Genomic DNA, 14,952 nt, shown 5'->3' with positions numbered 1-14,952 from the left:
GTCTCAAACTTCTAACCTCAAGTGATCCACCCACCTTGTCCTCCCAAAGTGCTGGGATTACAGGTGTGCTAATTTATTTTTTGTAGAGATGGGGTCTCGCTATGTTATTCAGGCTGGTCTCAGACTCCTGTGCTCAAGCATCCTCCAGCCTTGGCCTCCCAAAGCGTTGGGATTACAAGTGTGAGCCACTGTGCCCGGCCATTTTAAAATCGATGTGAGCCAGTCTCATTGTGCACAAACATAGGCATGTGTGGTCAGAAGGTTTCTATTTCTTTTTTCATTAAAGGAAGGGAAAAGGCTCAAAAAGGTGAATGGGATGCAGAGAAGTGCAATTTGGACACTTTCTTGGAATTATCAAAGAGCAGTTTTGGGGTCCCTTCCTTGGAGCCATTGAAGACAGATGGCATAGAGTCTGATACCTCACAATACCCTTGAAAGTTTTGTAATTTCAGACAAGCCGTTGAAGAAACTGGCTCCCAAAAAAGATTCAGGTGCATTCCAACTTTACAGTCTACTCCAGCCAGAGAGAAAATCAGGATTAGATTAAGCCTGAATAGAGAAAAATTAATTTTGAGTAAACTGCTTAATGAGATCTAGTCTTGTATTTATTTAACTTACCTGAAATAGTATGTCAACACATAAAAATTAATGTGGCAGGCTGGGCGCGGTGGCTCACGCCTGTAATCCCAGCACTTTGGGAGGCCAAGGTGGGCGGATCACGAGGTCAAGAGATTGAGACCATCCTGGCCAACATGGTGAAACCTGGTTTCTACTAAAAATACAAAAATTAGCCGAGCATGGTGGTGTGTGCCAGTAGTCCCAGCTACTCATGAAGCTGAGGCAGAATAATCGCTTGAACCTGAGAGGAGGAGGTTGCAGTGAGCCGAGATCGTGCCACTGCACTCCAGCCTGGCGACAGGGTGAGACTCCGTCTCAAAAAAAAAAAAAAAAAAAAAAATTAATGTGGCTGGGCATGGTGGCACGTGCCTTTAGTCCCAGCTACTCAGGAGGCTGAGACAGGAGGACTGTTTGAATCCAGTAGTTCAAGTCCAGCCTGCAAAACACTGTGAGACTCCATCTCTAAAAACAAACAGACAAACTGAAAAACAGAATTAACATAATTCTCTTCCTGGCTAACATTTAATCCTTTTTGCCCCGTAAACCTGCTGAAACCTCCACGGTGGGCCGGGGCAGAGAGAGAAGCTCTCAATCATGTGGCAGAATGTGTGTATGTGCATGAGACAAATCCTGTGGATTCCTCACACAAACACTACCTCCTACCCTATTTCCAGCTAAGAAAACCCTGATTTTCAGGTATCAGGTGCCCATACTTTTGGGAAATTGTTGTCATCCTGTTCATTTGTCAATCTTTGGTTAAAACGTGGGCATGTGACATAATCAGGCCAAGGAAGTTGGGAGGGTGAGAGTGGGGGTGGTGGATTTTCTATGAGGTTTTCAGAAAAAGTTTCTCTGCTCTTAAAAAAAAAAAAAGGATATATTTGAGAAATAGACCCTTTTTGTTTCTAAATGTTATCGTATGAAGATGTGATGCAGCATTAATCCGCTGCTAACACCCTCGCCAAAAAATGAAAAGCCCTGATTTGTAGCATTTGTCTGTTTCCATTTCTGTGGTGTAAATTCTCCCATTATGGCCAATTTCAAGCTCTACAACTGACTGGCAAAATTCCTAAATATTTAGCAATTGGCTCTCAGGAGCCTCTGGGAACCAACTTCAGCCCACCATGGTCACTGAGAGCTGCAGAACTCAACTTGTGAAAAGAGTAGGCATTGTGGTGGGGATGGCGGAGCAGAAAGGTGAAAGACTCTAGGTCCTTAATGACACTTGAGAGCCATGAAATTAACCAACCCTGGAATCTTCCTATCTCTGGACTTCTTATTACATAAGTTAATAAAGGTACGTATTGGTTTAAGGCTGGTCAAACTGGTGTGTATGTGTGGGGAATCTGGGCTTGATGTAGCCAGTGTAGATATCCATGGGTTCCCACCTAGTGGAAGGAGGGGAATGCAGCAGGGGAAAAGCTGAACGCTGGATAATGGAAATGTTCAGTTGGTCAGGAAGAGGGGGACAGCAGAGGAAGCGGGGTGGGGAGGACTATCCGGGTTGAAACAGGACTCTGGCTGGTTGCTGAGAGGAACAGGATGGTGGCTGTGGGCCAGCTGGGCTGTCAGGGCCCTTGCCAAGGAGGCTGAAGTTCAGGGCAAGGCTCCAGCAAGAGCAGGCGGCTGAGTGAGAGTCAGCAAGTCAGGCAGAAGCCCAGGTTTGGGAAGGGCTGCCCTGCCGGGTGCTGCAGATCACAGTACTGTGGGATGGAGGGAAAGGGATGCATGAGAGAAGGGGAAATGCAGAGAGAGGCAGGAGTATAATTCCAGAGGTCTAGACTACTCACTTGCCATAGGATGGGAAAGGGCTTTCAATGTCCACTAAGGCAGAGTCAGAATTCGCTCAGATGCTGAGCAGCTGAGGCTGAAGGTTGGGGATGCTTTCAGCTGAGGCTGAAGGTTGGGGATGCCATGGATCAGGCTGAAAAATGCAGAAGAAACCAGCATCTTCTCCAAAGCTGCCTTAGAGAATTTTCTTGGTGATTTTAGAGAATTGCTGTCTACCTATCTTCCTAGACCTTCAAAAAGGGGCATCACTCCTCCCTCCTACTGTCACAATCCCTGGGGTCCTGAAATTCACTGCCAAGACTTATGTTTGGCCTTCTGAAATACGCTCCCTCCTTCCTTGTGTGAAGAAATTTGTTTGCCTGCTTGTGGCAGAAGCAATTTTATTCCTGTTGTGAAATGCCCCTTACTTGCAGTGTGATTTCTCCTGTTATTCATTTACTCCTTTTCTTTATTTTCTCTTCCCATCCATTTAGTAACCCACAGGTCTATTCTTCAGCCCAGTGCCATTCATTGAATGACTACCTAGGAAGGACTTTTATAATTGAATTTTATGGAGGAAGTAGGTGCAGGAAAAATGAAAGCTGATGTGTCAACAACATTCTCTGGGGATTTTCAGAACAGTATTTTCCTCTCTGACTTAGCTGGGAAGCCAAAGGGCAGGAAACTTGGCTTCCTTTGCACTCTGTTACTGCTGGAAGTCATGGTTAGTGATATTAATTTATTCAGTGGGCTGAGTTCTGTGACAATATCATTACCAGGGAGTAATTAAGGGTGGGATCAAACAGGAGAGGAAACCCTCAAAAGTGAAGTTTTCCCCAGTTCATGCTGCCTCCTGCAATCTAGGAAAGTTTGGCTTATTTTATGAGCATCTCCCAATTTAGTGAGATGCTTCAGAGAGTGAATAAAAGGAATGCTTTTCTGCAATGCAAAACCCATCATAAAAAGTCACTAGACAATTATAAAAACGGAAACTATTTGGAACTCATTTAATAGACAAAAGCTAGCTAATTTTCTTTGTAAGTAAAGAACTCCTAAAAATCCGTAAGAAAAAGACCAATAGCCCAATAAAAAATGTGCAAAAAAGTCCATAGAAAATGGAACATGAATGTTGTTTAAACATATACAGACATCCATTTTTCATGTATTAGATTGGCAATGATAAAAAAATTAACAACACACTGTTGGCAAGAATGTGAAGAGACAGGTGCTCTCATATATGACTGGTGGGAAAATAAATTGGTACCATCTTATGAAGGGTTATTTGGAAATATTCTTATGAACATCTATATGCTTTGACTTATTAAAGCCAGTGCTAGGAATTTATCCTATGGGTTTAGTCACATACATAGAGAATGAGATGTTCGCAAGATTGCATATTGCAGCCTTGTTTGTAATAGTGGAAGATTGAAAACAGTCTAGATATCTCAATAAGTGATTATTTAAATAAGTTATGCATATTCATATAATGAAATATGATATAGCCATAAAAAAGAGTACTCTTTAATAAAGGAGGATACTATCTTTATATACACACCTTGAAAGATCTCCAAGATATTTTAAGTGAAAAAAATTAAGGTGTAGAAAATTGGTCAATAAAAGAGGGGAGAAAAAATACTTACACAAGACATGCCTGTATTTGCTTCTTATGCATAAAATATGTCCAAGAGGATATCCAAGAAATTGATAATATTTTGTACCTTGGTGAGAGGAAATGGGTGCCTGGGGCATAGGGTAGGGGAGAGAATGTTTCCTTTTAAACTTTTGTTCATTTTGGAAATGTACTGCTAATTCAAATTAGTAAATAAAAATTGTTTAAGAGAAATGCTGGACACATTACATCTGAAATGACCTAAATTCACCCAGTCTGTTCTATGTCCTTAATTTTCCATTTCAGCCTCTTTTATTATTGATTGTTAGTAGCTTTCCATCTTCATCTTTACATTTTCTCTGTTCCTCCAGGTGCCACACATTTTCTCTCTGCTTCTATCCTCAGTTTGCCACCTGATTTCCCCTGCAGTTGTCAAGTAACTGCCTTTTTAGCTGGATATTACTACATAGACCTCTTTCTGTGTGCCAGACTGGGGTAATCATCTCAATCCTTTCTTCAACACCTCCTCCCCTAGAGAGCAGAAAATAAAGTTGTGGTTGGGAGTTAAGCCAGAAGCTGGCTATCCTTGCAGGGTACCAGGCAACTGCCAGAGTAGATAGTAACTTATGGCATATATGTTGCTAATGGTGGATGAGGTCATTTCAAGAGCTGGAATTGGGAAGAAGGATAAATACATACATGGAGGAGCAATAGAAGTCTACCTTATGGAGCATGTGGAAGTGAGTATTGAAGTTGAGGTTCAAATCCTTGCTCTGCCACTTACTGGTTATGTAAGGCAAGTTTTCTTAGCTTAACTTCTCTCCTATGTAAAATGGGTTCTATAATGGTTAATGTGGCTAAGACTGCGGGGCTGGCAGTTAACCCCAATCCATTCTTGTTTTCTTTTGTGGTAACAGATATGTGGGCACATGGCTGCTAACATATTTTCAAGTCTCCCTTGCTGTTAGACATGGTCAAGGAACTAATTCCCTGCCAGTGGAATGTGAGCAAAGTGTGTGTCATATTCAGCTCTGGGACATAAGACTCCTCCATGTTCTTTCCCCTTCCTACAAGGTGGAACTCAGAACAACCCAACCTTGACTGTGGAGACAAGAGCAAGATCATAGGGGTTTCAGAGTAATGATTTGGGAGGAACCTGGTTCTCTAAATGCAGATATGAAGCAGAGCTGCCTGTCCACCTGGAACACCTGCCCACTGTTAGATGAGAGAGAAATGAACTTAGATTTTTAAACCATTCCATCATTGTTGAGTTTCCTTCTTATGGCAGAATAGCTTTACCCTAATCAATAGAGTTAAGTCTTTTTATGTTGCAAGTAATAGAATACTCAACTCAGACTAGGTAAATTAATAAGTGGTTTTACTTGGCTCCCATATAAGAGGAAATTTTAAAAGGACGGAAAATTTTAGGGTTTTTGATTTGGTATTCAGTGATACCAAAATTGATTTCTCCTGTCATCAAAAATTGATTTCTCCTGTCCCTTTGCTCTTTCATGAAGTCAACTTCACTCTGGCGCTGGTTGCCCTTATGAACAAAAGTTCTCTGAGAAGGAATTTGGAGAAAAGACTTCATCCTTGTAAACAGTTTGCAAACTGAGGCGATCATAGCCGTCTGCGTGCATTTCAGTGAACAAAGAGAGCGTTCAGATTTTAGAGCAAAATTTCTTGTCTGGGATCCCAGTCAGGTCTGTTTATGCAAATAAAGGATTCAAACTTGCATGGTTCTGATTAGTCAACACTGCTGAGTTCTGATTGGTTGATACAGCTGAGCCCTGATTGGCGGGGCAGGTGAGCTCTGTTGGTTCAGGTCAGAGCTGAAAGTCCCCAAGTTAAAAAGGTATGGGTTTTCAGCGAACTCAGAGGACTTGTGTGACCTTTAGTCAGCAAATAGCATCTTGGCTCCATTTTAAATTTAGGACCAGTTAGCCACTCAGGATTCATCTGAAAGGCTGGGTCTCTCAGGTTCACATTTGTTCATTTCTTGATGGTGGCAAAAGGGCTATGGCAATTCCAGGCTTCATGTCAGCTCCTTCTAGAAGGAGAGAGAGAGAGGAAAAGTTTGCACAAGTGAGCTACTTTCCTACACCCCCAGAAAACTTCTTATTGGTTTGAATTTGGTGATATCTCTTCCCTGAACTGTGACCAGGGAATGGGCTTATACCAATCAGCTTAAGCCCTAGCCACTTGTCCTATCCCTAGCAGCAGGGGTAGGCCAGCTTTTCTAGAACATGCGGGCCATGTGGAGGAGGTGTGGGTAAAAATTGGAATGTATGGTAGGGAAATATCACATATCCACTACAGGAATGTATTTATTGTTTAAGGATTAAATGGAGTGAGATAACATATAAAGGGCCGAGCACAGGGCTTGGCACAGAGGAGGTGGGTACTGATTGTTAATTTACTCTTCCTTCCTCCATCTAGTTAACTGTGCAGCAAAGTGGTATGGGGTTAAAGAAGATTCCCTGTTTAGGTTTCTCAAGGCTGTGTATTTGCAGGACCAGTGAAACAGGATTGTGATGTGCACAGAGAAATCTCTTCTCAGTTTCAAGATTCCTGTCCCCCATAGCAATTACTGGCAGGAATCGCCCAGGGAGATCACCACCACCTCACACTCAGTTCCCAAGAGAATGAACATAAAGACTTGGCTCCACCCTTCCAGAAGATCCTTTCCACAATCCTAGATGATTACTGGGCCATCAACTTTTTGTTTGTTTGTTTTTGAGACTGAGTCTCGCTCTATCACTCAGGCTGGAGTGCAGTGGTGTGATCTTGGCTCACTGCAACCCCCGCCTCCTGGGTTCAAGCGATTCTTGCTCTTCAGCCTCCCCAATAGCTGGGATTACAGGCGCCCACCACCACGCCTGGCTAATGTTTGTATTTTTAGTAGAGATGGGATTTCACCATGTTGCCCAGGCTGGACTTGAACTCCTGACCTCAAGTGATCTGCCCGCCCTGGCCTCCCAAAGTGCTGGGATTACAGGCGTGCGCCACTGCGCCCGGCCAACTTTGAAAGACACAGGTTTGAGATTCCAGAAGGGGCTGCCTCCCAGCATCTTGTGTTACTAGTTAGTGCTTCTTCAGGTGGAATGGTGATTGAGAGACGTGCCTGGGCCAAGTTAATGGCTTCTCCTCCATTCACTTGGTTAGAGGCTGTATAATGTAATGAAAAGGTTCTGGACATGAGTCTGAAACTTCATTTTACCATCACTCTCTGTGTGATTTTGTGTAATTTAATTCTTTTTGCTTTAGATTCCTCATCTGTAAAATAGGGCCTTGACTCTTGCTCTACCAGCCGTTTAGGGTTGTTGTGAGGCTCAAAGAAATATTGTATGCGAGAGGACTTTGTAAATAGAAAATAAATTTTAAATAACAAGAGTTGGCTAACATAATAATGGAAATACTTTTCTAGGACCTAAATTTCTCCATACTAAGGATCACCTGGGGCTTGTGAACAAACTAGCTGAGAGAGAACAGGCCAAGTGGGATATTTTTGTTCATAGTGACAGCAGATAGGGCTAGGTTTAATGAACAATTATGTATTGATTACCTAGGTGTGTTTGCTACTGGTGTTTTACATGTTAGCTGCTAATTTAATCTTATTACTAACTCTATAAAGTAAATATTATCATACTAGTTTCATAGGTGAGGAAACTGAGCCTGAGAGTGGTTAAGTGCCTGTGCCAATATCACACATTTAGGAAGTGGCAGGCCCGGATTTTAAAGTTAAGTCTGTTTAGCCACCAAGGCAAATGAGGCCATCAACTGGTTCAGGCAGGGAAAACATGACCACCCACGATGCTGTATCCAGGTGGACTAGCTTATAAGACAAGGAGACATTCATCCAGGGGCTTATAATAACTCTTTCACTTGCCTATTCATCCATGTAATCCACAAACATTGACTGAGCACCTCTCATGTAACAGGAACCGTGCTAGATTTGTAATAAAACAATGAAGAAAATAGAGTTCCCAAGGGTTCAAGAAACATCGCTGCAGCAGAGTAGCTTGTCAGACATCCCATTTATCCTTAGTTCAATCCTGTTAGGAAAATTGCTCCTATTGCTTGGCCAGTATTAAAGTTTTAAACATTATTGTTCTGTAGAAATTATCTGCTTACACTGCTTCCTGCCAAAGAATGGCATAAGTCCATAATAACTGAAGATCATACACCCAGTGATTTCTTTTCAGAGGCAACTGCACAATGGTTTTGAAATGGTAATAATTGCCTATTGCTCTCTGGATTATCTTATTGTCTGGCAGTGGTTATGAAGACAGTGGAGTTTTAAGAGGCCATTCAGTAAGAGTGACAGAAGGAACTATTTTTTAATTTTTCTCTGAATGACTCTCAAAGTGAGCATCGAATTCAGAGCCCATAAAGGTTTGAAAGAACCTCTGTGATAAATTCAAAGTTCTTAAAGTTGAAGGGAGACTGAGTTATAAAATAATATAGAAAACTAAAGGTGTGGCTCATACATAAGTGGAGTGTTGTTGAACAATCCTGAGTGAAATGGAGATGGGCTGGGTGAGGCTCACGATTAAAACAGCTGCTGAAATGAAGTTTTGCCTCTTAATTTAAAGGTGCTATGCTCCTCTCCTTTGCCAAGTATTGTGCAAATAAACATCCCAGTCTGAAAAAATTCTACAATTGTATATGTCCATACCAATGCTACTTGATGACAATTTCTTTTGAGGATAAAAAGCATATTTTGTTAAGCACCTACTAAGGACTGGACACATGAAGTATTTTGCTCATTTAACACTCACCACAACCTTGTGAGCTAAGTTGTGTTTTCACCATTTTACAAAGTTCTTTCCTGTACTCAGATTTGTTGATTCATTCAACAAATATTTTTGAAGAGCCTACTATGTGCCAGGCATGCTTTACATGCTGGGATATAGAGCAGTGAACCAAGCTACACATATCCCTGCCTCCATGAGCTTTTGTTTTAGTGGGTGGAGATTGAACTAAACAAACAAACAGACAAACATAATATTCAAGGCTTTGGAGATTAGTGCTATAAAGCAAGTAATGGAGTAAGCGGGAAGAAATACTAGAATGGCAGAGGTAGGATTTTGTGAATTTATATAGGATAGTCAGTGTATTAGTTATCCATTGCTGAGCAGCAAATTACTCCAAAACTTAGTGGCTGAAAACAACAAACATTTATTATCTCACAGTTTCTGTGGGTCAGAAACCTAAGTATGGCTTAGCTGGTGTCTCCACTTCAAGGTCTCTCAAGAGGATGCATTCAGTGTGCCAGCTGGAACAGTTGGCAAGATTCAGTTCATTGCAGCTTGTTGGACTGAGAGAACTCAGTTCCTTGTTGGCTACTGGCTGGAGGCCTCCCTCAGCCCTTGTCATGTGGGCCTCTCTTTATGGCAGTTCACAATATGGCAGTTGGCCTCCCTCAGAGTGAGCAAGCAAGTGAGAGAATGAAAGTGTGTGTCCAAGATGGAAGGCACAGTCTTTTTTGTAACTGAATCTCAGAAGTGACACCCCATCATGGCTGCTTGATTCTGTTTGTTAAATGTCCAACAACGATAGACTGGATTAAGAAAATGTGGCACATATACACCATGGAATACTATGCAGCCATAAAAAATGATGAGTTCATGTCCTTTGTAGGGACATGGATGAAACTGGAAACCATCATTCTCAGCAAACTATCGCAAGGACAAAAAACCAAACGCCGCATGTTCTCACTCATAGGTGGGAATTGAACAATGAGAACACATGGACACAGGAAGGGGAACATCACACACTGGGGCCTGTTGTGGGGTGGGGGGAGAGGGGAGGGAGAGCATTAGGAGATATACCTAATGCTAAATGACGAGTTAATGGGTGCAGCACACCAGCATGGCACATGTATCCATATGTAACAAACCTGCACGTTGTGCACATGTACCCTAAAACTTAAAGTATAATTAAAAAAAAAAAAAGAAGCAAGTCACTAAAGCTAGTGCATACTTAAGAGGTGGGAATTACACAGGGTGTGAGTACCAGAAGGTGGGAGTCACTGGGGGGTGTCTTGGAAGCTGTACTACCATAGTCAGTAAGACTTCTCTGGCCGGGCAAGGTGGCTCACGCCTGTAATCCCAGCACTTTGGGAGGCCAAGGTGGGTGGATCATGAGGTCAGGAGTTCAAGACCAGCCTGGCCAAGATGGTGAAATCCTGTCTCTACTAAAAATACAAAAATCAGCAGGGTATGGTGGTGGGCACCTGTAATCCCAGCTACTTGGGAAGCTGAGGCAGAGAATTGCTTGAACCTGGGAGGCAGAGGTTGCAGTGAGCCAGGATCACGCCACTGCACTCCAGCCTGGGCAACAGAGTGAGACTCCATCTAAAAAAAAAAAAAAAAAAGAGTTCTCCAAGGAGAGGACATTTGAACAGAATTCTAAAGGAAGTGAGAGAGCAGGTGCTACCTCTCTGACCTCGTCTCGTACTGGTCTTTCCTCAGCCTTTGCACTGGTTATTTCCTCTGCCTTTCAGTTAGTGCAAAGGCTGAGGAAGGGCTAGTACAAAATGAGGTCAAGGAGGTAGCCCTAGATTAGATGAGATAAAGTTTTATGTGGGTTATAGTGTGGAATTTGGATTTTACTTTCAATGAGATGGGAAGGCTTTGGAAGTTTTTCAGCAGAGGAAATGACGCGACTTGACTTGTGTTTTAAGAAAATCACTGTGGTTCCTGTGTGAATAGTTTGGGGGAGTGGGAATTAGCAGAAACAATGAAAGAAGTTAGGAGGCTATTGTAGTAATACACTTGAATGATGATTATGGCTTAGACCATAGATAGTAGTGGAAGTGTGGGAGAGGTTGTTGAATTTTGCATATATTTTCTAGTAGAGCTGACAGAATTTGCTGGTGGTTTAGATGTGGAGTGTAAAGAAAGTGAGGAGTTAATGAGGACTCCAAGGTTTTTGGACTTAGCAACTGGAAAAATAGAATTGCCCTTGATTAAGCTGGAAAATACTGATGGAGGAGCAGATTTTGAGAGAGGAAATATAAATAAGGGATTTTGTGCATGTTAATGTATGCTTATTAGACAGCCAACTAAAGATGTTGAGTTGGCAATTGGCTATTTTAGTCTGGAGCTTGAGAGAATGGACCAGACTATAAATATTAATTTGGGAATTCCCAATACTAATAGGATATTTAAAATCAATGGAATAGATGAAGCTACGGCAGAAGTGAGTGTGGACTGAGAAGTGGAAAAGCCTGTGGATTGAAATCCAGGGGCACTTCAAGGTGTGGAAATTAGGAAAATAAAGTCAACAAAGAAAACTGACAAGTCACTAGAAAGAGAGGGAGAACCAAGAGAGATTAGTGCCTTGGAAGCCCCGTGGAGAAAGTGCTTCATGAGGGAGAGAGTGATCAACTTTGTCAAACACTGCCAATAAGTCAAACAAGATGAGGATTGATAATTAACTATAGATTTGGGAACATGGAGGTCATTGGTGGCTTTGATGAGTGCTGTTTCACTGGAGTGGGAGCATGATAGGGGAGCAAGTGGAGAAGGTGAGAACTGAGCTTTTTTTTTTTTTTTTTTTGAGACAGAGTCTCGCTCTGTCGCCCAGGCTGGAGGGCAGTGGCGCGATCTCGGCTCACTGCAAGCTCCGCCTCCCGGGTTCACGCCATTCTCCTGCCTCAGCCTCCCGAGTAGCTGGGACTACAGGCGCCCGCCACCCCGCCCGGCTAATTTTTTTGTATTTTTAGTAGAGACGGGGTTTCACCGTGTTAGCCAGGATGGTCTGGATCTCCTGACCTCGTGATCCGCCCGCCTCGTCCTCCCAAAGTGCTGGGATTACAGGCGTGAGCCACCGCGCCCGGCCTGAGAACTGAGGTTTTATGAGAAATTGATGTCTTTTCAAAAATTGGTTTACTGAACACATGCATTGCAACAAGCTCCCCTGTGGTGTTTATTAGAAATATTTATTTGGGGGCTCCGCTTCAGGATCTCTGGAGGTGGCAACCTGTAATCCTCATTTTTAGCAAGTCTCACAGGTGATTTTCAGGCACATCAAAATTGGAGAACCAATATCCTGCCCCGGGCACTTCATCTCACATCTATTAAAGCCACTGTTTGACTTAAGATATTGTAAGGATGTTCCATTTGTGTAACCCAAATGAGCATTTGGTGAATGATAGTTTGTCCTGGAGGCATTTCTATATTTTCCTTTAGTCTTTTTGTTGTTGTTGTTGTTTGAGATGCAGTCTCACTCACTCTGTCACTCAGGCTGGAGTGCAGTGGCACAATCTTGGCTCACTGCAACCTCCGCCTCCGAGTTCAAGTGATTCTCCTGCCTTGGCCTCCCTAGTAGCTGGTTCAAGTGATTCTCTTGCCTGGTCTCCCGCTAAGTTACAGGTGTGTACCACCACGCCTGGCTACCTTTAGTCTTTTTATTCCCTGAAGTTTTTAAGAAAACCAGACAAAGATATTCTACAACCCCAAAGAGTAGCAATAGGCAAACAAATCTCCCTTCCATAATGGCTCCTAGGAACCTCTCACATTTTGGAAATTTCAGAATCAGCATGTTAGCTTCCTGAGGATACTGGAAATAGACAAAATTCATGCAGATTCAGGAGGAATTCAATATTTTCTTGGTCACTTAAGTGCTTAATTTACTTAGCTTGTCCACCTGGAAAGACAGAGGCATTATTCTAGTCAGGTCTACTGGGAAGGCCCTGGGGCACCTGGGCTTTCTTTTTCTTTAGAGTAAGGGTTGCACCATTCAGCAGTATCTGTGGATTGTTTTTTTTTCTGGCCTGAGATTTTTGCCCTAGGAACAGATATGTTTCAAAGAGAATGATGCGGTGTGGGAGGAATAGAGGTGGTAAAAATTTAAACTTAAGTTTTCCATTGTGTACTACACAGGAGAAAGGCCTCATAGGATTTAGGAAAGGTTGTTCCTTCTCTCCTCAATCCTCTTTTCTTTTTTATGGCCCCCTTCCAAGGCTTAGAGACTTGTATTTTAACCCCCTTAGTCCTTTCTCATACCTTGCAAACTTCAGGACCTGGATGCCAGTGGAGGTTTTCTGTTTAGGCATTTTGGTCCCGGAAGGGAGTGGGAGGATCTAATCCCATTAACGGAAGCTCTATTTTCGATCCTTCCTTTAGTGAGAGCCGCTAATGATTTCCTCCCTAGTTTACTTAAGAAGCAAGAGACCATGACAATGTCTTTCTTAGAGGTAGACCAACGTGGCTAACAAAGGTGTGTAGAAATTGTATTCCAGTTACTCTTATATGTATTTATGTTATCCATTGTGGCCAAAGCAATGTAAAATATAACAGACACTAATGAAAAACATGACAACGGTGCATGTAAATTTAACTGTGGGGCCCGGCGTGGTGGCTCACGCCTGTAATCCCAGAACTTTGGGAGGCTGAGAACAGGCGGATCACTTGAAGTCAGGAGTTCGAGACCAGCCTGGGTAACATGGTAAAGCCCTGTCTCTATAAAAATATGAAAATTAGCCAGGTGTGGTGGTGTGTGCCTATAGTCCCCGCTACTCAGGCGGCTGAGGTGGGGTTTGAGGCTGCAGTGAGCCATGATTGCTCCACTGCACAGAGTGACACCCTGTCTCAAGAAAGAAAGGAAAGAAGGGAAGGAAGGAAGGAACTAGATTTCCCAAAGAATGGCTCCATAAGAAAAGAAAGTTATCTGCTGATCAGAACCCCTACCTTCATCAGCTTATATATGAGACCTAGTGGCCCTGGCACGCAGGGAATGAATGGTAACATCTGGAGTGGGAGTCTCATATGAACACATGGGCATCCTTCATTATTCCCTTTGGGAAAATCTCTATGAAGATCTGTGATCTTTGAGATTGATCTTTTTAGTTTATGACATCCCAGCTGATGGTGTTAGTAGATAGTTTGCAATGTTAACTGCCTTTTTTTCTTTACATATTTGAACCAAGTGCTTCTTTAACTCACAGTGCAAATCTGTGCAAAACAATGCACAAGTTAGCACCCTTGGGGTGCTTAAAAATAACAGACAGACAAGACTGGAACTCTAGTTCTAGCTAATGAAAAAGCTTTAAAGTCTGGAGTAATTTCTTTGCCTGATAATCACTCAGTATGTTTATAGCAAATGGGGCCAAATTTCTTTTAAGAATATATGTGGTCTAACATTATTGTTAGACTAACAAAGTGTAACATTTTCTTTCTTTTAGTGAATAGATTTGTCAGACATTTCCCAAATATACTTTTTTCTCTTAAGAGATGCAGCAATGACACTTAACAAACAGTAATTCTTGCATAATTAATACGTAGCAGGTGGACCTAGCAATTTCAGTTTGGAATCCCTACTCCTTAGTCCTTAACTGCTTTACCCTGTCATATTCCTACCACATCTCCTATCATGCCCAAGAACCTCTCCTGATCCTTGTAAATAGCACAATGGACACCATTTAATTTGCCTTTGAGGGCAGCTCTTAAATTTACTGCAAAAGTAAAGACAGGCACTGTCAGATAAATATATGTGTGTGCAAATGTGCAAACGCACATATTCATTTTCCTCAAACCTCATTCTCAAAGCTCTTTATTACCTCTTTAGTTCGATACACCTTCTCTAACATTCTGCATCCCCATCTAACACCTGCTTGTTAATTTCATTCAATTTTCAGCTAGTCTTTTAGCAAGCGAACGCAACCCACTCAAATGATATAAAAGGACTTTTCCTTTTTTTTTTTTTTAATTCTCGGATCCTTTTACTAACACTAATCTAATGCCTACCATATGCTTTCCAAGATACTGGTTTTCATCCTTTTGTTAACTTCTCTTGTGTATCACCCAAGGTCGAGTTTCCTTTGTTGAGTGCAGACAATACCACAGGGTAGGGGTGGGATGATATGAAATGAGTATCTGAAAGCACAGCTTCCTGCTTCCCGGGAAGTGTTGCTTCACTTGTGCACAGGGAATGGTGTGAGAGAGGCC

The sequence above is a fragment of the Pan paniscus genome, chromosome 10, assembly GCF_029289425.2.
Source record: "Pan paniscus chromosome 10, NHGRI_mPanPan1-v2.0_pri, whole genome shotgun sequence".
Classification (NCBI taxonomy): Eukaryota; Metazoa; Chordata; class Mammalia; order Primates; family Hominidae; genus Pan; species Pan paniscus.
This window is presented reverse-complemented; position numbering follows the sequence as displayed.